General features: G+C 37.5%; 1 protein-coding gene and 1 pseudogene across 1 annotated transcript in view; both read left to right on the top strand.

The window, feature by feature from the left end:
• The window catches only part of IQCM (IQ motif containing M), a 338,360-nt gene that overhangs the window by 223,519 nt on the left and 90,752 nt on the right, over positions 1-24,089 (top strand). The gene's annotated exons all lie outside the window — the stretch shown is intronic.
• On the top strand, positions 1,683-4,877 carry LOC123793021 (NADH dehydrogenase [ubiquinone] flavoprotein 3, mitochondrial pseudogene; annotated as a pseudogene).

Below are 24,089 nucleotides of genomic sequence, written 5' to 3'. Positions count from 1 at the left end.
ATGCAGTTGTATTGAAACTTATTTCCTGCCTTACCACTGGTTATTTTTCTTCCTATCCCCTTATTTGTTGCAGAGACTTGTTGCAATTATTGTAAATGTTTATATCTACTTATTAGAGTGATTACTTTGCATTTATGTCTCAGCAGTGTGCACACTGTAACTCACACAAAATGTTAGCTGTTAAAAACGACTGCTGGGCCCAAGTTAATTAAAAATACAGAGGAGGCTGAATCTTATTGTGGGTGTAGTATCAGGCTCTGTTTGGACAGGAGTTTTTATATATTATGAAGTGGAAAATGCAAAAAATAAAAAAGGAAGAAAAGCATTGTATCTGGATAGAGCCACATGCTGGAACCATGGTTGCTAATTTTTATACAACAAAACAGATGGTTTGTGTTTGATTATGATTCTCCTTTTAAGAAATTTATATGCCAGTAAGCTCTAGGCAGAATGTAGATTTTTGTGCCATTTCCAAATTTCCTTCTCTGTAGTCCTACTCCCTACCCACACCCACCTATTTTTTTTTCTCCTCATGAAGGACAGTGTTAGCAGCAGCAACAGCACTTGAATTAATTTAATTTATTTTTCTATGTATTTGCAGAATGGTTCAAGGTCCATAGCAAGGTGAATGTTTTCAGACTGTGCATGCATTCTCAAACTGCAGAGATCACCCAAGGGTAAAAGTACTGATTGCTGGAAGCCATTAGGATCCTCCTCTTTCTCTTCCTTTAGAAAGACAGGCAAATTGTAGGCTTGCTTATTATGAGAAACCTGGGATTTCTCTTACTGTGTACGTTTAGAGGGAATTTCAGCGTGTGTGTTTTGGGGAGTTAAAATATGACAAAAGGCATTTCTATGCACGCTTGGTTGGACTGTTGGTATTTAATCCACATTTGTGATCACCGGTTGGTGACACATTTTCCAAAAATGATAATATCATGCTTATTTTTAAAATCCTAATGTTGGCTTTTCATGGATCTAAAAAAGAGTTCTTTTAATTCAAGGTAAATTAAAACTCACTCAAGTCTTCGTTGGAGGAAAACTATTATTCTCTTCTTTACTCTCCCCTTAATGAGGAAAAAATGAGAGAGTTATTGAGGGTGATAAAGGTTGATTAAGGTTGTTAGTCAGTTGTATTTAACAAGGTAAAGAAAAGTTTCTGGATTTCCTATTTGGGTAGTTGATAGTGTTAGTAGCTGGTAGTGTTACTATTAACTGAGGTAGGGAATAGGAGGAAGAAGATGTGTACAGACCAATACTAAGCAGGGGTTAGTTTGTATATCATTGGGTTGGAACTGCCCACCAGGTATTTAGATAAGTATCTCAGTAATGAGGGCGATCACTCATCCCGTTGGGGCCAGAGTTGATTTGACTCATCAATTTGCTAGATTGTACTCTTTTCCTCCCTTTCTACTCTGTATTCTGTAACCCATCCAAAAGTGTTCAAGAAGATGACATTCCCTGATATGAGAGAAGCTTTCTTTGGTCCAAGACCTATTTAGGAGTTGTGGTCACTCATTAGAACCTCCAATTTGAGTCCGGAGTTTCAAAGTCAAAGCTGGCCATCCAGGTGTAATTGTTTTAGACACGTTTCCACAGGATATTGGGTGGCAAAAGAGAAACTTACAAAAACCATCAGTTCTACTCATATAGTTTATTAGTGTAAGAGGATAGGAAGCAGCATGGGAAAGGATGCATCTCAGCTATACTTTCTCCCTCCTGTTCCCTCATGGGCTAACGTCAGGGTATCCGCAGGTGAGCAATCCACCTGTGGTGAGCAATCGTCCAAGTCACGGAAAATTGTAGTAAGTTCTGTGAAGGATAAATACATCTGTTGTACAAATTATTACCAGGTAATATTTCATTAAAGAATGGAGTTTTTATGAGATAGCCGATAGAAGAAAGGCACTTTCCAGGTGCATCACTGGAGATGCTATACAAGTGTGACCTCAAAAATTGTGTTGGACTCTTGGAAAATGCATTGTAAAGGAGGCAACGGATTGATAGAAAAATAGTGGGAGATACATTCATTCCATTAAAACTGAGTAATGGAGGAAGGGGATAAAGAGTAGCCAGGGATACATGTTTCCAGTCTTACTGATTTGGCTTCTAGGATATTTTTATTTTCTTTTGAAGTTCTATCTTAAAAATAAAGACTATGAAAAATTAATATCATTGGAGGAGGCAAAAAAACATATTTGAGACATGTGACTTTCTCTTTTTGATAGTATTTCTAAGCATATCCCACTGAAAGTATCTATATAATAATAGAGGGTTGTTATGGTTATTGTTATTGTTTTTGATGTTTAATAGAGACAAGAATGTGACGCTTGGTTTCAAAATGCTTATCAACATATATCTATCTGGATACAGAAATCCTTTATTATATGTGCAATTAAATGTTATGTACATATTTACATAAATGAAATTCAAAAAATTTTAAGAATCAGCTGAGTTTTTTAGAACCATTAGTTTAGTACTTTGACTTTTTTCACTGATTATGCAACTTATTTTTCTAACTTATTATAGTAATATTTCACATTTTATTAATCTGTTCATTTTTAGTAACTACTTTTCTAGCATTCACAGAGCTAACACCGGTAAAACGCAAAATTGGAGACTCCTACTCTCTCTAATATTGGATTTTTTTAACACAAATATTGATGTTTGCATTTAATCAAGATAAAAAACAAAGGTTTTAATCATTTTTATGTTTAGCTCATATTTCAAATTCTGGACAATTTCTCATTAATATGTTTATTACACTTAAAAGGATTCCAATGGGATGATTTAAAAAAAACCTCTATTTGATGGCTATATATATGCACATACATATTTATTTATATATATATTTAATTACAGAGATATCCTTGAACCCATAAAGCATGACAGCAAAGCAGGTCAATTTCTTAAACAACAGTATTTCATTCAGTACCTTGGTGGTTGTAATTAACGTTTCTGTTTAGTTCTAATTATAGTTTTTGTATCACAGCCATTATGCTAATGGTGTTATTCAGTAGTATGTGAGATTGCATTCATTATCACTGGTGAATTAAACCTTTATTAAAGAAAAATTCCCGCAGGCCTCATTCTGGAGTTAAGTAATTATTCATTTGGTTTTATCCTAGCAATTAGCTTATATACTGTAGCACTCATTATTGAGTTTCTATACCTCACTGAATGAGATTAACCCACCATGGTAAATAAATGCCTAACAGCTCCCAAGCTCACAATGTGTTGCTTTTTAAGCATATTATTATGTAACAAAATAAGGAATCAGAATGCATTGAAGCAGCATTCTGGCTTCCAACAAATAATGTACTTGCTGGGAAGACTATGTTGGACATTTTGTGTTTAATTCAGCGTTAAAAAAAAATGTAGTTGAAGCCCTCCAACACTAAGTTCACCTTTGTGGGTGTATGTTTTCCTTTGTTTAATTTCATTCCATTACTTGCTTGCTTGTTGAATTATGTTACTTTGCCCATTTGATGTTGATAAAAGCCTTTTTCAATAGCACAGACTCTAAATAGAACAGCCAATTAAATCTCCATTCCAAATGTATTTGGAGAGGGCTAGATCATCCAAGTCTTTTAGCTGGATGAAATCTTGAGCCATTCATTATAAATCATTAGAATTTGTTTGATTTATAGTTTTAGTAAAAATATTGCAAATTACTGCTCTGTTTTTACATAGCCATTCGTGCCATCCAAAGTCCCACCTTCTCACTGTCCTGTAGAAAAAAAGACTACCCACTTTTTCAAGGTTCCACATTCATTATCAGCTGATGTTACCTTTCGAGAGAAAGTGTCTTCCATTACTTTTTCTCTTCTTGGAAATTATGTTAGACTACCTATTCTGCCTCCTCTGTTTTTTCTAGAATTCACATAGTTCACAAAACACCACAAAATAAAGCACAGAATGGAGCCTTTTGGGTCACAGCTGCCTCTTTTCAGTACCTATGGAGAATGTTGTCACCTTTCTCTTTACGCTCTCTAACATGGTCTATATAGTCTGTATATTAAGACACAACCTCAAAAATAGCACTATAAGGTTTGTTATTATGGACATGATATATCTGGAAAGATTGTGTTAACAGCTTCTCAGAATGTAGTCATTTATGTTCTTGACCAGAAATGCCATTTATATGAAAATGAATTGAGATATTTCAGAATTTGGTTGTTTTCCACTTCCTAGTCTATCCCAAATGTATTTTTGAGAAGTTAAAAAATCTCATAGACAGAACTTTTATCATCTTGAAATTAGTTTGCTTATTTTAGCATAACCCTCATTTCTTTAATGCCTGTTTTACAATCAGGATATTTCTTTTGGTCCTGGCTTATTGGTAAATATTTGTGAGACAAATTAATATTTCTGGCATTTCTGAATGCCTTTCTTTGTAGTAGATAAATATTGTAGTAGATAAATATATTTTTTATATGTCAATACAGGCATTGACATAATTAACATTATAGCAATACCGATAAACTCTTATAAAGAATCTTATATGTTAAATGAATCAAGTGTTGGGCCTGCCCCGGTGTCCCCATCACGGCCACCTCTCTTCTGCTGTGGCAAGGACAGTCCAGACTGCTGAAGACTGTGCTTCTAGAAGCACGAGTGTTTTGGGGACTTGCTCCCATAGTTCCTCTCTCTGCAGAATCAGGAAAGAATGGAAAGGGACTGCTGCTGTATCCCAAGAAACAAAGTCCACCAAAAAAGCCCCCTCAAGCTGCCGGCCCCACCTAACTGGTCAACACCACCACATACAGGAATCTCCAGCACCGTGACTAACCCAGTATACCTTACACCTCAACCTGGCCCCCTGAGAGTTTGGGATGCTTCAGCCCTCTGCAGAAAGAGAGTCACCACACCACTGAGAGCTCATTTTAAAGATTAACCTTACGTGGCCTATGCTACAGAAATAAAATCCACTCCAGTCAGGAAAATAAATAAAAAAATAAATTATATTAAAGAAAAAAATTCTTAAATCTTTATATTTATCTGTCTTTTAAGAGCACTGTTTATTTTTATTTTTATTTTTTTTTTAAGGATTTTATTTATTTGCTAGAGAGAGAGAGAGCACAAGCGGGGGAATGGCAGAGGGAGAAGCAGGCTCCCTGCTCATCAGGGAGCCCGATACAGGGCTCCATCCTGGGATCATGACCTGAGCCGAAGGCAGACTGAGCCACCCAGATGTTCCTTAAGAGCACTTTTTAAATCACACTGTTGAAAGGTGGTTCCACCAATGGGATATTAATAATGCTTATGAGGATTGAACAAAACACCTTTCCATGTTAATAATCATAGGAAGATCCTCCTTTAATATCTGAAAGTGGTCTTTATTATTTTTTTATAATAACATTTTTTATTATGTTAGTCACCATACAGTACATCCCTAGTTTTTGATGTAAAGTTCCATGATTCATTACTTGCGTGCACCATGCAATACGTGCCCTCAATACCCATCACCAGCCTAAAGTGGCCTTTAATTGCAGGTCTATTGGTGTTTATACTTTATACATTATCTAATGTTTCTGTATACTTTATCTTTCTGGGTATCATCTTGTTTCATCTGTGGCAGTTGTTTTTCCAGAAGATCTGGACGCTCTTTGAGATCAGGTTTTGGCACGATCTCTTGGGCATTGTCTGGGGCTCCCTGCACGTGGCCGCCTTCCTCCGTTCACTTGGGAGCCTGTGTCAGGCTGCTGTCTGAGGACATCCTCCTGGTTCTGTCCAGAGTTTTCACTCCATCGCCCCATGACAGGCAGGGCACTGTGGCTCCCCCTGCCTGGTGTGAATGCCTACCATGCTTATTCTCACCTAATGGCTTTAGGAAAGGAAAGGAAGAAAAAGAACAGGGGACTCCCTCGATTCTTAACTTGGCTCTGCCACTTAACATCGTGTGACCTGTGAATGTTACTTTACCCATCTGTTTCCCAGGATCTTCTTCCTTAAATGGAAACAACGAATGCCTCTCAGAGTTGCTAGTAAGATCAAATGTGTTTGTTAGGTAGGTGTTAAGCCCTTAGAACAGTGACTACCATATAGTAAATTCCCCCAAATGATACAAGTTTATAATTATAGTCATCATTATCTTAAAATTTAAGTGACATGCCCCAAATACCATACTTAGGCCATGTGACAGCGTCGGGACCTATGGCATCTACCCTGGAGCAGTGTTTTTTTTCCTCTACACACCATACCATTTGGGATGAACACTTATGAAAAATATAGTTCATCGTGTGGCATTTCTACCTGATACTTTAGCTAATAGTGTCCATGTGACCAGTCATCAGCATTAAGTCATTCAAATATTAATTACTCCTGTTATACTCTGGAGAGTTTTCTATTCTTAATGTGATATTTTCTCTCCAGCAACACTTGTCCATATTTTGAGGCAGAGTGAAACTGCATCGCTCTTCACGTCTAAGATCTAGAATCCTTGCCTCATTTGATTCTGTTGAAGCTAAGACTCACCTTGATCATCATCAACTAATATTTATCAAATGGGTTCTTTATTAGGAGTTAGGACACAGAGTCCCTGCACTCTAGGAGGCTACATTGTATCTGGAAAAAATAACAGGCATATATGTTCCAAATATCCCTAGTCATCATTAACCTGTAAGTGCAAATGAAATCACGTTCATGTTAATACACAAATTTCCCCTAATTGTAAGCTGAACTGATTCCAGGGAGTTCCATACTTTCAAGAAATCTCACCCAGTATTTTCTGGGAGGCCCGAGAGGGACTTCATAGATCCTTATGCATATGAACATTTGTCTTCTCCTTTCATTCTCAACTCCCCTGAGGAAGGCTCAGGCTATGATGCTATTCCTTGCTGCTGTATTATCTGTGAAATTGCTCATGACTGTGTCTCCTGGTGGTCTGAAGCTACAGAACTCAAGCGGTACCAAACATGCTATATTGTCTGAGCCAGAATGTTGCATTTTGTGCCTTAATGGGAAGACTGTCCGTCTTGCTAATTATGTGTCATGACATTCTTGTGAGCTGGTACTTAGGCTGCAGGCTCGTGCCCCGTGCGTCATAATGCTCTGCAGTCCCCTGCTGTATAGAGGTCCACCGACTCTGGCTCCAGGCTGGAAAACAGATGCAGACTGTCAGAATGCAGGATCCGCAGGGTCTATATCCAGCATCTGGAGTGTATACAGTCTTGCATCTGCCAGTATCTAGACAAGAAGGACAAGTTTTGTGGCCACGAGGGCTGCTGCCCATCTCTTCTCAAAGGCTATTGAAACTCTGACTCCCTAACTTCCAGTCATGATGGCCTTCCCTCTGTGTTCCAAATGTGCCTCAGGCTTTTCCCATGCTTCTCCCTTTATCTAAAATAATAATAATAATAATAATAATAATAATAATAATAATACTTATTGAATACTAGTTCCATTCTTGGTACTGTTCTAAGTAACTTACAGGTGTTTACTTATCTAATTCTCCAAAACATTCCAGGAGATAAATATTATCATTTTTCTCATTTTAGAGATTAATAAACGGACACACACAGTTTAAGACATTTGCCTGTGGTCAGACATTTGAAGATGCAGGCTCAGGACCTGAACCCAGGCAATGAGATTCCACAACCCTCCATTCTTCGCTATCTCAGTAAGGGGCCCAGAACTTTCTACATGGCTAACTCTCTCTTTTTCTAATCCCTCCATAGCATCTCTGCTATCTGGAATTATCAAGTTTACCATTTTTGTTGCTGTTGTTTCTTGTGTATAGTACTTCCTGTGTTCTAGGGAATGTCCTAAATGTTTCACGTAGACTAACTCACACAATCCTCGAGCTTATTAGGAAGGTGTATTATATTTTACAGATAAGACGGTCAAAGCTTAGAAATGTCAAGTAACTTGCCCAAGGTCAGACAGCTAATAGCTATTGTAGCCAGAATTGAAACTCATGGAGCCAGGCCCTAGTCTATGCCACTAACCACGCAACTTCTACTCCTCAGTGAAGGGAAGGACCTGCTTCTTTAAGGCCTCGCCTGGATCCTCAAGCCCTGGAACCTATGGATGCTTAATCTTTGTTAAAATGTTAAGTAAATGAACAAATTCTTCCGGTCATCTGTCAACATCCAAAGTACATGTTTCATTCCAGTAATGCTTTACTTCCCTTTCCCTGATCCATCTCCTCTCACTTTCCGATGGCCTGAATTATTCCACTGTGCCCTTGGAACTGCTGGTCCCCAACCATCTGACCCTGGCTGTAATATAAATACGGCCCTCCCCGAAAGATGCCAGTTCTCTGCCTTTTCATGTATTGGCTCTTTGTTTTTTTTAAGAGCCAGAGGACTCAGAACAAGATATGGGGTTGAAATGTCCTGACATCCCACTTTTGCTTGCAGACCATAAATCCTTCTTACAAATGATTTTGTTTTCAGAAGTCTGCGTCATTTGAGGCTGCTGCTCACACCCATGTCTGTTTTGCGTCCTTAGATATCCTAAGTTCCCAACACAATGTATGGTACGAAGTAAATACCCAGTAAATGCCCACCTCCTGGTTATTTGCATTTCTTCCCCTTCTCAGCAGAGACACATTTCTTCTTTCCAGGCTCCCTTATGCATGTGCATATCAGCTCTTGTTAATAAGCCCCTGGGGAATAACAGTTCATCAGAAAATGCCTAAAGGTCAGTTTTGGCTCAGGTTTAGCTGAGACATGAATAAAAAGCCTTAGTAGAAAATAGTCTAATAAAAAAAAAAAGTGGTCTAAGATAAGCATCAAATGAATATCATCAATGGATTTAATCAAAGATGGCAGGAAGGACATTCAGACCCTTAGTTTTCATTTTATGAACACAGCCATATTTCACAAAAACAATGTCTTTTGATGGGGGTACGATCTATTACTGTTTATTTTCCCCTGAAATTCTTGTCTTTGGTATGTGATTAAATGAAAAGGAAGAGAATATAATATAGGGCAGTGCTGATGGCATAGAAGCTTCTATGAAGCCAGCTGTCTTCCCAGAGGCCAGGTTTCTGTCTTTCCTCTATTGTGAGACTCCTTTCAACTTAAATTTCATTTAATGTAGTACAAAGCCTTTTGAATTGTAAAAGGCTATTCAAGTGGAAGGTTGCTGTTATTGTACTAATAGGAATGTAATTAAAGAGCAGTAGGACTCAGTGCCACTGATGGGAGACGGATCCGCGGTCTGCTGGGCAGGGAGGCTCACCCTCTCTCTGCTTTCTTTCCCCTCTCTGGCTCATAAGGTTTCCTGTAACTGATTTAAAGGAAAAAAATAAGGAAATTTCTCTCCGTGCAGCTTAGACTAAATCTAGTCTGACAGAAGATACCTGAAATCTGACATTTTGGACTTTTCAAGACAATTAGCAATTTATTCTTTTTTCCAGGTTAGAAAGAATGCAGTGATACAAACTTCTAGTCCTCAGACTCTTCTTGCCTTTGAGTGGACTTAGGGAGTGACTACACTGGAATTCACACCGCCTACTCCTACTACTGGTCACTTAAGACTTAATGTTTTGATCACTTTCTGACTTCATGATAAAGTCAGCTTACCCATAAATTAACCTAATTTCACATTGTGATATAAATCCTCACTCTTTTTTAAAGATTTTATTTATTTATTTGACAGAGAGTGAGGCAGGGAGAGAAAGGGAACACAAGCAGGGGGAGTGGGAGAGGAAGAAACAGGCTTCCGCTGAGCAGGGAGCCCAGTGTGGGACTCGATCCCAGGACCCTGGGATCATGACCTGAGCCGAAGGCAAATGTTTAACGACTGAGCCACCCAGGCACCGCAGTCCTCACTCTTCATAGAGAACCTATGCACCTCTTGCCACACTACGGACCTTAAGTAAGGAAACGGAGATTGATTTGGAATTTTTTTTTATGTCAAGTAAATAGGCGAATGCATCATTCCTCACATGTCTATGTCTATGCCTGTGTTGTTTTCATCTCCTTCCCTGCCTTCCTGTTGCTCTTCTAGACGCACAGTTGGTTCGTGTTCCAGTCTAAAGTTGGCCCGTTCGGTTGTGCCCTAGATTCACCCCCATCTCACCGTCTTCATGACATCTCTCCAGGAATTCTCACCTCTCTCTCCAAATCGTCAGTCTTCTTTTTTACTGGGTATCTTCCATCAGTATACAGACATGCTGCCATTTCTCCCAGGTTAAACAAACAAACAAACAAAACCCAAACAAAGAAGCAAACAAACAAACAGCTTTCTTTCTCTGTCAGTTACTTCTTTTGCACAAAATTTCTTGAATTGTCTACACATACCGTCTTTGAGACCTCTCCTCTTATTCTCTTTTAAATCCGCTATTGTCAGGCTCTCACACTCACCTTCTCCCATTCCTCCACCCAAACTGTTCTTGTCAACGCCACCAGTAACCTGCATTTTGCCAATTCCAGTTATCATCTTACTTGGTTTACTGGCAGCATTTCCAAGAGCTGGTCATCCCTTCTCCTAGATAGACTTAGTTGTGGTTGTTCAAAAACATCTCTTGGTTTCCCTCCTCTCTCTGGTTTTTCCTCCTTCGCTGATTCCTCATTGTCTCCCTACCACCTTACTGTTGCAATCCCCCAAGCCTCAGTCCTTAGTCCTCTTCCCTCCTCTGTTTATACTTACTATCTTCATGATCTCTTTCATTTCTTGGCTTTAAATATCACATGATGTTGACCACTCCCGAACTTCTATATCTGGTCCTGACCCCTCTCCCAATTCTAGGCTTGTTTATGTATCCGCCTAGTCAATATCTCCACTCAGAGGTCTACTTGATTCTCTAGATGCAACATAGCCAAAATAAACTCCTGATCTTCTGGTTCAAATTGGCCCTACGTACATTCTTCCCATTGTTATTAATGGCAATTGCATCCTTCTCCTTGCTCTAAGGCTCTGAATATTGGGGACATCCTTGACTCCTCTCTTTGTCTCACTCCCACATCTAACCTGTCAGAAAATTCTTTTGGCTGTTCCTTCAATTATATGTAACTACTACTTATCTCTGGTGCCAGAACCTGGTCCGAGCATCATCTCACTTGGATAACTGCAGTAGCATCTTCGCACACTGCTCTGTTGCTACCCTTGCCTCTCCCTGCCACAGTCTGTTTCCAACACAGCAATCAGAATGATCTGTTAAAAATTTGTCAGGTTGTGTCTTTACTCTGGTCAAAACTTCATTAGTTTCCCGATTTTGCTCAGTAAAGACCAAAACCCTTTCAAAAGCCATTAAAACCATGTATTATCTGCCCCCCTTCCCCGAAATACTGTCTCCATCTCTTACTGATTTCCTCATCACTCACACATCTCTATCACACTGGCTGCCTTGTTGTTTTTTTTTTTTTTTAACACAGCTGCCATGCACCAACCATTTCTTCTTCCTGGAGCCCTTTCTACCCAGATATTCACCTGGCTAACTTCCCTGTCTCTTTCAAGTCTTAGTTCAAATGATACCTTCTCACTTCTGTCTACTCTGACCCCTTTATTGTGCAACATCCTCTCCTGATCCCTGTGCTCCTTATCCCCCTTGCCCTACTCTGTCATTCTTATTACTACTTTCCATACTTACTACCTTCTAACATGCCATCCTGGCTGTTTTTCATTTGCTCCCTCAGAGCCATTCTCCACTCTACTCTGTGCCCTGGGGTGATGAAATGTATGAACTGTATCAGCAGGCTCCCTGGTCCTTTGGGTTTCAGTTGTATGTCCTCAACAGGAGGCAACAGCACTAGATCAGAGGCCAAAGGGCAATGAGGCGGGGTATTTATTTCCCCAGCTCCTTCCCTGCTGTGTCTCCGTCCATTGGCTGCTTTGCTCTACTGAAATCTGTAACTCCTGCCATATGGCCCTTTATGAGTTTTGATAACTGTGCCCTTCTCTGGTTCCATCAGGCCTGCTGGTATAACACCTCCCTGAAGTTGTTAGCCCTGGGATCATGCACTACCGCTTGTTGGCTTCCCTGAACCTTGACCTTAACTTTTGTTTTAAGTAGTTTTTTTATTAAACTTTTCATTAAGTATGTCATCTATTTTCTATCTGAGATCCTAACTGAAACACATATGAATACCCTTATTTATCATGTTATTTATCACTGTATCCCATAACAGTGATCTTTGTCTGTCTTGTTCCCTGATACATGCCCTAAAATTTAAAGCAGCACCTGGCACGTAGTATAAGCTCGGTATGTATTTGTTGTTAGTATGAATAAACAAATGAATTAAGGGTTCTTATCCTGCCTTTTCTCTTCCTCTAATAATGTGGCTCTCGATACTCTTATTTAGATATTCTCCCAAATTTAAGGTCATAGCATATCAATGTGGGAAGAGATTTTTCTGGATATCTACTCTCTTAGTCAAAATTCCTGAAAGGTGGTTATCTGGCCATGTAGCTTGTGAGAGCACAGTATTGCCTGTGACAATATTTTCATGTCCAAACATCACTAATTATTAAATAATATGTCATTATGTTCTCTCTCTGAAGCTCACATCTTTTTCTCATAATTCTGTGTTCTGGAGTTACAGGGTCAAATCTCACCTATCCTTCCCTCTGGTACGCTTGCTGACCTGTGTAGATAGCTAGTATGGCCCTCTGTGTTCTGCTTAAAGATAAGCATCCCCAGCTCTTTTTCAATAAGCAGTCTACAGTATTCTGTGGAGCCCTCCTTTGGTCATGTTCCTCTTGTTAAAAATTCTACAAAAAGTGTAATGCGTAGAATTGAAGGTATCATTTCAACCCAAGCAGAAAAAAAAAAGCAAAATAGGTATTTCCTTTGATCAGATTATTGCATTTCGGTTAGTGCAAACTAAGCACTAATCAACTGAATATTATTATTGTTGTTTTTGTTATTTTTTAAAGATTTATTTATTAGACAGAGAAAGAGAGCATGAGCGGGGGGGGGGGGGGGCAGAGGCAGAGGGAGAGAGAAGCTCAAGCAGACTCTGTGCTCAGCACGGGGCTGGATCTCATGACCCTGAGATCTTGACCTGAGCTGAAGCCAGGAGTTGGACCCTTAACCGACTGCGCCATCCAGGCACTCCTGTTGTTGTTGTTACACCTGTTATGAGCCAAGGAAGGATTGCTTTCAGGTTGTATGATACATGCTGCATAATTCGTTCACTCCTGGGGCTTGCGGTCGAGTAGGAGGGAGCTGGGCAAAGAAGCACCGATGGTGATGCTGTGTTCCAGCCGGTGGGATAGAAGTGTGTGTATGAATATTGTTCATATCTGCTGTAAGGACTGATTCACTGAAGCAATGTTTGTGGCAGTTAAAAGGATGTATGGGGTCAGCCTAGGTTTTAATTCCAGTTTATTCAATATTATCAATTGGTTTACCTTTTTGAAAAGCTGATGATCAAAACTGTATTTCCATTGTTTCAATGTGTGCTTCTCTGTAGATGAGGTTGACCTATTCAAATATTCATTAACCATTTGTAGTTCTTCAGGTAATTTCTTGATAATTTTTTTTAACTTTTTCTCTATTTATTAGATTGTCTTTTTTGTTGACTTGTTAGAGCTCTAAGTAACTTCTATAGATTAATCCTTTGTTACATAGCTTGCAAATATTTTCTTGTTACTATTTGTATATCATTTGATATGCTGTATTCTCATTATCATTCACTTCAAAAGGCATTCTAATTTCTATAGAGATCTATCTATTGATAGATCATTTATCATCGATGATTTACCCGTTTTACTGATAGGTCATTTGGAAGTACATTGCTTAATTCCCAAACATTTGTGGATTTACTGGTTCTCTTTTTTAAGAAAAGTTATATTGATTTCTAGCTTAATTTCACTGTGGTCAGAAAACATACTTCAAACTATTTTATCACTTTAACATGTGTTGAAATTTGCCTTATGGCCTAAAATAAATATGGTCATTTTTGGTAAATGTGCTATGCACAATTTGAAAAGAATGAGTATTTTAGACCAAATTTGTTAATTATGTTTTTCAGATCTTCCATAATCTTACCGATTTTTATGTAAATATTCTATCGATTGAGATAGGTATTTTTTAATCTGTTATAGTTATGGATTTGTCTGTTTCTCCTTGGGTTTTATTGATATTTTTGCTTTATAAATTATATTTTAGCAGTAGCAGGTAAATTTAGAATTGTCCTGTCATACTTATGGATTGACACTTTTTATCATTATGAATTTTTCCACCGTATCTCTGTCATGCTCCTTGCCAAAAATTTATTTTGTTTCATTTTATTGTAATTACAGTTACAGTACCTTTTATTTTTGGTTATTGCTAAATGGCATATCTCTTTCCATATATTTTCTTTTAAGCTTTGTGTGTCCTGATATTTACGATGTGGCTTTTGGAAGTGGTTTGAAATTTGCTTTTGTTTTTATCCAGTGTGACAGTCTTGTCACATAATTTATGCTATTTCTCTTTCATATATCTTGCCATACATTTGTATCTAAATCTCTCTTCTCATTACTCATTTTCTATTTGTTCCACTAGTTCTACATTCACTTTTATACCTATTGTTGAATCATTTGTGATTGTTTTTGCTTTTTCTTCAGTTTTCTTCTCTATCCTTTGTTAGCTCTACTGTCTCTTCCATTTTCTCTGTGGTTCTTTTAGAGATTACAACATGAATATTGTCTTGTTAATATTTAATCTCAATTGACTCTTTCACCATTTCTCAGAGTGTAATGTGTTAGAACACTTCCAATCTGCCTTGTGGTTTAGAGTGGCAATTTTTTAAATTATAAAAATCTCACATAACATTATTTTTATACAGTCAATGTTCATTTTCTGTGTGTTTTTGTTTTTTTACATCTTGGTTTTGTTTTTTAGAAAATTCGTTATCTATGCTTATCTATGCTTTTCTTTGTATTTATATTGCTTGGGTTTCCTGGTGCTTCCTGAATTTCTGGTTCGATTTTTTTTAATAACTTTTGGAAAATTTATGAATTTCATCTCATTCTCTCTCTTTTCTTCTGAGACTTCATGACCTATGTGCTAGACCATTGCATTTTTCCCAAATGTCCTTACATTCTTTTCTGGGAATTCTATATTTTTTACTTATCTTGCTGTTTGGGCACATTTTTCTGTGACACACACACGCACACATGCACATACACATGTGCACCTATACGTATACCTATGTATATGTTTCTGATTTAGCTCTAGTGATTAATATAAGGATGTCATCTCATTTGGGAGTAAAATGAAATAATTTTATATTAACAAGAACCTCCGGCTCTCTGGTATCAACCACTGACATCCCTTTCTATGCTGGAAATGCATTTATATTAATTATGTATCAGTATAATACAATAATGTTTCTGTCACTTCTAGTTCTTAAACCACCTCATTCTGGTTTGGTAAGACTCTGACCAACTAATTTTATACTTTCAGTCTCAGAAACTAAGACCCTGCTTTTCTTGCCCAATGTTGACTGTGGCTCCAGTGGCTTGCAATGTATTTTCACTTCTCCATTCCTTCTTCTAGGCAGTTACTATCCTAATGTTGGTCAGGAGTCTGGGTAGGTAAGGCAGTGATACCCTTATTTGTCTGCCTGTGTCAGGTTTGGTATGTGTGTCTGCCATTCTAGCTTATTGTATAGAGACTCAGTATCTATGGGGAGAGCTTCAGAAAGACTCACTGCAGGAGGGCTCACACCCAAGTAGTCCTCATAGGCATTGATGGCCCTTTGCTAGGCTAGACTATGCCATCTGCGTATCTCTCAGTTGTTAGTGTCTTACTATATTACTCTAATGCTCAAATCTGTTTTCATGATTAGTTTGAAGGTTTTGGACAAAACCAGATAACATATCCACCCTGCCCCCCATTTCCTGAATCTATCTATGTACCTTGATCTCATGGAAACTGGGGATATAAGAAAGCAGCCCTTCTTTTGCCCTTGGCAGTTCTCTACCATGTAGCTTTTCATCTCTCCTCATTGTTCTTTCCTTTGCTGCAGTAGCATAGAGGCAGGTCGGGCACGTGTTGTGATGAGCACTGGGTGTTATACGCAACTAATGAATCGTTGAACACTACATCAAAAACTAACGATGTACTATGTATTGGCTAACAATATAATAATAAAAAATAAGTGAACAGAAATGGCAGCAACAACAACAAAATAGTGCCTAATAGATGGCCAACTAAGAATCAAAAAGTCAATTTCTGCTTCTTGAAGGGACCTCCATTATTTACAACCAGTTCTTTGGAATCTTTCTCATTTAACTCTGGGGAGGTTCCCACAAGGAGGTAAAGAGAAGGAACAACTTTCCTTCAGTGGCCTTCCCTCAAAGGCACCTTCATTTCTCCGAGTGGTGGTGGCAGTTTTACGGTGAGGTGAGCATTGAACGGAATTAGAGCTGGTTCCACAGCATGCATCTTTCAGCAAGCCTCCACAGCTTGTAGCTTTCTAGACTTAGAATGCAATACATCAGCTTCTTGTTTCTACTCATTTGTGAATCTTGGTTTCCAATTTTTCTCTTTGGCTCCTAATAGCTTCCCATTATATACTGAAATGCTCTATTTTTAGTGACCATGTCACAAGAGTTTATATGGAGCTTGAAGACCAATTAAAAACTTGTTTATTATTTTTATAAACTGTGCTTGTCAAGCCACATATTTCACACCTTTCATTAGGTAATTGATTACAAAATCAAGTGTAGGTAGGGGTGCCTGGGAGGCTCAGTCGGTTAAGCGTCTGCCTTCAGCTCAGGTCAGCATCTCGGGGTCCTGGAATCAAGCCCTGCATCAGGCTCCCAGCTCAGGGGGGAATCTACTTCTTTCTCCCCCTCTGGCTCTCCCCACCGCTTGTGCTCTTTCTTTCTCTCTCTCTCTCACTCTCTTTCTCAAATAAATTTTTTCTTAAAAAAATAAAATAAAAAATCGAATGTAAAACTATTCATTGAATATTCTTTTTATTTATATCAAATAGCATATGGAAAATTGCATAAAGATTAGCATTTAAATATCCTTTCTCCTTTTTCTTTATATGTCATCTTTAATATGTTGTCAATTCTTATGTTAATGGTTTGGGTACTTACACAGGCTGGTTAGTATCACAGATATAATGGAAATGGGGGAAGGATAAAAACAAAATAATAATGTCATGATCTTCTTCTATCTGTATCTGTAAATGTATTATACCCTACATCTAGACTTCATAACTATTCCTATTTAACATTATATTATGATTTTTATTTGTAAACTACCAAGAAGTTAGGGGAGGACTTGGACCTGAGCTATCTAAAATGGTAACCAATTAATTAAAAATTTAAAAATTAAAAATTCAGTGCCTTAGTCACACTAAGTACATTTCAGATACGGAAGGGCCACATGTTGCTAATGGCTACCATATTGGGCAGCACAGATAATAAAACTTTTGCGTCGTCTCGGGAAGTTCTGTTAAGTAGCTCTGATCATGTAGATCTAGAACCTACAGACCATGTGGATCTCCCAGGTCAGGCAAAGCAGTCTCAAAAGGTTCCATCAAAAACAATCACTGGAAATACAATTAGGTAAGTTAAGTGTGCATGAGAAAGGCCCAGTGGCTTGCCATAGGTAAGCAAGGTATAGCATCTGAAGATATGATAGCAGGCAATAATCAGACGTCAGGACAGGGAAATCAGACAAATCTGGCAAGAGAGAGAATTTAGGGGCTGGGTGCCGAGTCCAGAGAGCTCTAACAAGATCAAAGTAGGATAGAGTCTAACTCTAGATGGAGACCAGAAATATGCAAGATACTATGTTAAGAATTTAGTTCTACTGAAGTTAGGGGGCAGAAAAGATCTGAGTGCTGGATTGGGAGTGATTTTTAAATGAAGACTAGGGTTTATTTATGAGAATGTCGTCTAGAATCCAGTTAGTAGAATTAGATTATAATCTCAGAATAAGGCTGATTTAACAGCAATTAAACAGCCCCTGATTAAGAATATGAGGCAGAGCAGAATGCTGAGATATGGTTAAGTGTCCTATCTGTGGGATGGTATATGATGAAAGTCTGAGAGCAATAGTTCATTATAATTAGCTGAATAGCAATATCACATATACAATAAAAGAGGGAAAAGATGAATACCACAAAGCTTTATAATTCTGCTTTTGTACCCAACATAGAAAGAAATGTGCAGTTTATTCTAATTTCTTATCTGAAGAGCTACTCCTTTGAGATTCAGGTTTTCTTTCCAAGTAGCATGGTTGGGAACTATCTAAAAAGATTATACTTCTTGGGTCTACTGGTGTTATTTTCATGTTTTACTTCTGAACTTTTTTTTAAAGCTAAGTCTATGTTATTTCTCCCAAAATGCTAAACATCTGGCATGACAATTACAATCATTCTTTTATATTCATTATGATTTTAATTTTGATTCTCAGCCATCATATTTTGAAATGCCATATTTACTTTAAGTTACCTAATTAATATGTTATAGAGCCATCTTATAAAAAATGAGTTCATTTTAAAGGGAAACAAAATAAAAACCCATATGCTTAGTATTGAGATAGTAGTTACAATAATGCACTATTTAGGGACTTGTAATTTAGCCATCATGATTTCATAACCAATTGTTCCCCAGCCCTCAGGGATTAAGAATATGGTTTCCATGGTAATTTTGGATTCTAAAAATGCTCATCTTTGCCCTAAATGGATAGTAAATAGTTTGAATAGAAAACAACCTGTCTGTTAGCCAGGATTATACTTTAGTGTTGTAAGAAAGAGAAATACACTACCTATTTAAAAATAGACTAGTTTCAGGGCACCTTAATAGGTTCCAACTCTGTAAAATCACAACCCCATGATTGCTAGTGTTAACAAAAGCTTGTTCTTTAATTACCTATATTGCATTCGGCTTCTGTTTCCTTCCAAAACCCAATTATGGCTAATAGCAGGGGTAAGGTGTATTCCTGTTGTTTATGGCAGTTAATTTTAAAGTGCTCTTTTTGATTTTCATTTGTCATCATGACTAAATGAATCAGGTTCATATTTTCATTGGACACCTCCAGCTTAGTAGTCTTTACCTTGCCTGCATATATAAATAGAATTTTTATATAATGTGAATGTCTTTATTATTTTCCTTAACCAAAGGCTGTTCTCTAAATGATGGAAATCATGCTATTTTTCTAAGTTCTTATTAACAGGTTTTTTAATGCAACAATTCCAACTCCTGACACCAAAGGGATATTTTGAAATGTGTAGAAAAGAGATGGAGAACTTTTATTTATCCCTTCCTCCTACAAATCCATTTTGTCCCAGTGTGTTGTACATTGCCTAATCATTCTCTGCAGCTCAAATTCATATGTTCTCCTGCAGAGACTAGCAGCCTGCCTTCTAGAGTTGAATCCAGAATAATTCAGCAGTCTAATTTCTGATTTAATTTTGCTGCTGTCCAACTGTGGTGTAAACCCAGCTCTAAGAATTGAATGTAATTTGTGGCACTTCGCCTCACTTGAAAATACTTATGTCTCTATTCCTCATGCACACCAGAGTCATTGTTTCCATGATAACTAATGAGCTCTGAGTGGAAAATGCAGAAAAAGACACATGCAAGATAAACAAGAAAATAAAAGACAGAAATTCAAACAGTAGGAAACTGTTCTATTGTTTTATTGAAAATTAACTTCAGTGTACTGCCTGTAGGTGGTATGTGCTGTTGCAGAGATGGGAAGAGATGAGTAGTTTTTCATCCATCTCTCTAATGCGCCTTCTTTTCCTTCTCCTGTCTTTAGAGTAGTACATTAAACACATGGACAGTGAGACAACAGACTGGCTTGTCATTCTGTACTGTTATTTGTCATTATTTTGACTGAGTTATTTTCTTTCTGAGGAAGTGTCATTATTCTGATTATGGTCTATTCCTGAAAAAGACCCTTCCCTTGCGTTAGCTAGGCAGCCCGTGGGAACCTTTTCACTCAATGTTCACTATCTCAGCAATGCTGGTGTCACTTGGGCTGATGTTGGAAATGGAGGCTCTCATGCTTCATCCCAGCCCTACCCAATCATGATGTGCATTTGGGCAACACAGATACAGAACATTAACAAGATCTCCAAAGAATTCACAGATGACTTATAAGTATAACATATCTCTTAGGCACAATTTATCTAGAGAGGTACAAAATATATATTAATAGATAAAGTCTGTAAAAGCAACTGATTTTTATACTGTGGGATCTTTACTTTCTCATTTTCTAATACTTTATTTAAAAAGAAGGCTCTTGAGAGTTACAGCCTTTCTTCTTCTTCTTCTTTTTTTTTTAAAGATTCTATTTATTTATTTGACAGAGAGAGACAGCCAGCGAGAGAGGGAACACAGGCAGGGGGAGTGGGAGAGGAAGAAGCAGGCTCCCAGCAGGGGAGCCCGATGCGGGGCTCGATCCCATAATGCTGGGATCACGCCCTGAGCCGAAGGCAGACGCCCAACGACTGAGCCACCCAGGCGCCCCCACAGGCTTTCTTCTTAACAGTCCTCAGGCTTCTATTCCTTCCCTCTGGCTTAGATTTGGGTTTCTCCAAATAGTTCTAAGGGAACTCATATTTATCTTCCATCCACACCACAGTCATTTTGACCATTTTTATTCTGGGCATATGGTTTCTCCAGTATATCATCAATATTTAGTCATTCATCACTTCTTTTCTTTGACAATGTAATAAGCAACCTCATAGGCTGATGCAAGACATTTCCATTGGGATGAATCCAAGTTTTGATGAAATTCAGTCTTTTTTTCCTTTTTTTTTTTTTTTAAGATTTTTTAAATTTATTTGAGAGAGAGAGAAAGTGAGAGACAGAGCACAAGCAGAGGGGGAGGGGCAAAGAGAGAGGGAGAAGCAGGCTCCCCACTGAGCAGAGAGCCGGATGCAGGGCTCAATCCCAGGACCCTGGGATCATGACCTGAGCCGAAGGCAGACACTTAACTGACTGAGCCCCCCAGGCGCCCCTAAAATCCAGTCTTTCTAATGGAAATGTCTTCTCTTAAAAATGATCCACAATGGCAGGGATAGCCTCAGGATGAATATGTGTAAGTTATCCCTTCAGTTTTTATTGGTTTCATGTTGCCATTTACAAGAAACTTGCCACACTAGAATCTTCTTTGTTTTCCAATCAATTTCAAAATTGGAAATGAAATCAAAGGTGTTATATTTTCTTTGTTTCTTTTTCTTGGCATTTTCTAATCTAGGCTGATGTAAATTTTTAAAAAGACATGTTCATAAGCATAATTTTTTTTCCTTATCAAGGGGATAGGATTCTTGATGTCATAACATAGTAAAAGTAGTCATTAGATGTTACCTTACCATGAACAATAACATTGCATGTAACCTTTTACCTGTTTGGAGTGAAGCACTACTTTACTAACATATTTTGACATTGATTTTTCTTAACAGAGTAATTTTCAAAATAGTATAATGGTAGTATGTCAAGAGGTCTAGCAGGAATTTTGAAAATCAATATTTGATTACTTTTTAATGAAATAAAGATTTTCTGATGATTATCAGTATTTTTTGGTCTATATGGCAATAGTGAGTATTAAAATGCATTACAGGGGTGCCTGGGTGGCTCAGTTCATTAAGTGTCTGCATTCAGCTCAGGTCGTGATCTCGGGGTCCTGGGATCGAGCCCCCCTACAGGCTCCCTGCTCAGCGGAGAACCTGCTTCTCCCTCTCCCCTACCCCTGCTCATGCGCACATGCTCTCTCTTGATCTAAAATAATAATAACAAATAAAATAAGATGATTTACAGTTTTCTGTATCCACTAGTTTAATTTTTACACTGTCATTTGGTCCTGCCTTCCTTCTTCCTTCCTTTTTTCCCCTCCTTTTTTTCCTTCCTTTTTTCTTTTTTTCCTTCCTTCCTTCCTTCCTTCCTTCCTTCCTTCCTTCCTTCCTTCCATTTTCTACTTTCTTCTGTCTTTTATTGCTATTGATCCACTTAGATGACATGCTGTTTGGTACCCAAAAAATTTCATCTTTGATCCCAGAGACCTTTTTAACCTGAGGCAATATAATTATATTACTCGGGGTAATTCAAACATTTATTTGGTAATCTAAAGTGGACACATTATACAGCTGAAAAAATGCTATGTATGTAATGCAGTCATTTCTAAAACCTTGAAACTAAGTTGAAATTAGGTTGTGAAATTAAGGGAAAAATGGGGAGATATTAATTTGATTTTGCAAGTACTTCTTCATAGTTTTCTTTTCATTTAATCCAACAGCCAACATTTCCTGAGTACCTCCTAAGTGCCAGGCATTGGCAAGATGGAGGTGAATGGCTGAGAATGCTAGATCTGACCTTAAGGGGGTATGGTATGATAAATAATCTCGACACAGAGCGTGTTTGCTTTCATTCTGTGTCTGTTTTATCCCATTGAAAGAAGAGAATCAACAATATTTTTACATTCATCTGGAATATATGATCATATGATAGTCTTTTAGAATAGGAAGTGTAATTTCTTGAGCTATTTAGACCTTTTGTTTCAGTATAGCCAGAGCTGCTCTATGAAACATATAAGAATATTTTCAAGACATCAGGCAGGGATTCGTGCTCCCACTGCACTGTAATCTAGTGGTGCTGAAAATAAAATAACGAGAACAGAAACCCTCCATCCAGCTTTATTGTTATGACTTGTGTTGGCCATTTACTAGATTGAATGGCTGCCTAGGGCACCCAAACGATAAACTATTTAATCTGTGGTAAAGCATATTCCCCAAGCCTAGTACTTTGTGGAAGACCATGGAAACTAGTTTTTATAGGTTGAATTTGTTTACTTGAAACCTATAAATCAGTTATTAAATTTCTCTATTCCTGGCCACTTGAAGAAAAGATTTTGCTCCAAAAATATTAAATTATGAATTAGCTTTCAAAATGTTTGACATCAAACCAATTTGTCTGTAAGAAGAACATTGGATAAAATAGTTTTAACCTCTCTTTTCTAATATTTTCTGTAAGAAAATTAGCTTCTAAATTATTTTTCTCTCTTGCAAACTAGATATTAACAAATTAAAATTTACCACACAGCAGGGTTACTTAATTTTAAAAGATTGGCATTTAAGAAAAATCAAAAGACACTAAAATTAGAGACTAATCTTATACTTTAGCATTTAAATGCTCCCAATATTTTTATTTATTTTCCATTGCCTTTCATTAATCTTGGCCGCTAAATTTACTCATTGGTTATATATGTTAATAAATTTAAGAGGTTTTGTCATCTCTTTTTCATGAATTTATTTTGTTTATTCAAAATTTACTTTCTAAACATAATTCACTGTTTATTGCTTAGGGAAGTTTCTTTTACATTCTTTGTGGGTCTTATTTTAATCTAATGAAATCATATTATTTCTCAGATGGGCAGGGTAATTTAAGTGATTAACCACAATGCCTAAATGGTTCAGCACTTTCAGGCACAAAATTAAACATTTTCCAGCACTTCATTTTTGTTTTCCCAATGAGATTCTTAAAGTCTTCTCCTGTGGTACTTGTAACATTTGACTTTTGTGTTAGTTGTTTGTGTGACATCAGCCCCTGTCGTATTTTACATTTCTTCATGTTACGTTCATCTTTGTATTCCCTCCCCTCCTCTTCCTGGGATGGCCCATGCTGATGTGCATGTGGGATTGCTTAATTTACCTTTCCTAAAACAACTAACTGTAACTTGGATTTGTAAGGAAAAAGAAATAAAGTGCCACGTCAAAATGAATTTCTGATTTTTCATTCTTCCTCTTAACATACATGCAAGCATTTCTCTTGGTTATTAAAGAGAAGCATGATTGCAATAGGAAATGTTAAAGTTATAGAAAAAGGTAGAATCTTAATATTTATTCCTAGCTCAATCTCTAAAACACAGTATTAGCATCATGGTACACTTCTTCCATAAATTATTGCTACACAATTTTGATAACACTTTTGTATCTTTTTTCTTCCGTCAGCCAGCCAACCTCTGATACATGTTTTTTTTTTTTCTTTTATCAAGCTAATAGCAAAAACAGGTAATGCTTTCCATGGCCTTGTTTTTGATTTCTTCAGATTTGTTATAAATTTTAAAAAATCAACTATGCCAAGGTGAATGAGCCTTTGCTAAAGTCTGTTCTGGAAATACATATTTGAAGAGAGCAGCACACTCTTCAGTTTGTCCTTTCTATTGCAGGGCACATTTA

The sequence above is a fragment of the Ursus americanus genome, chromosome 13 (assembly GCF_024610735.1).
Source record: "Ursus americanus isolate L20-20 chromosome 13, mUrsAme1.1.p, whole genome shotgun sequence".
Classification (NCBI taxonomy): Eukaryota; Metazoa; Chordata; class Mammalia; order Carnivora; family Ursidae; genus Ursus; species Ursus americanus.
The sequence above is the reverse complement of the archived record's forward strand: the minus strand, read 5'-3'. Positions and strand labels throughout refer to the sequence as shown.